A 307-nucleotide genomic window follows, 5' to 3' on the forward strand; every position below is an offset into this window, starting at 1 on the left:
ATACGTAACTCTCAGATGTAACTGAAGTTGGAATAACAGCTTTAATAACACTAAGTTGCTTTCAGGTACTGCTGTGATTTGAAGCCAGCATCTCCTGTTTACAAGACAGGCACTTTGACCAACTAAGCCACAGTACCTTGTAAACTTGTAAACACAGGTAGACTTTTGGTTTTGTGAGTCAACAAAGCATTAGTAAAAAGAAAAAATTTCAAAGCAGCTGAACTTGAAGGAGAATTAATGCACCTTTGATGGTTTTTGGAAAAAAAGTACCCAAGGAAAGCAAGTAAATGATCATAGATTTTAGTAG

At 35.8% G+C, this 307-nt stretch overlaps 1 non-coding gene across 1 annotated transcript; it reads right to left on the minus strand.

The window, feature by feature from the left end:
• Positions 1-63: 63 nt before the first annotated feature.
• Positions 64-137, minus strand: trnat-ugu (transfer RNA threonine (anticodon UGU)). Its single transcript has one exon. It is a non-coding gene; the product is annotated as a tRNA-Thr (tRNA).
• Between the last annotated feature and the right edge of the window lie 170 nt (positions 138-307).

The sequence above is a fragment of the Austrofundulus limnaeus genome, unplaced genomic scaffold (genome assembly GCF_001266775.1).
Source record: "Austrofundulus limnaeus strain Quisiro unplaced genomic scaffold, Austrofundulus_limnaeus-1.0 Scaffold8826, whole genome shotgun sequence".
Lineage (NCBI taxonomy): Eukaryota > Metazoa > Chordata > Actinopteri > Cyprinodontiformes > Rivulidae > Austrofundulus > Austrofundulus limnaeus.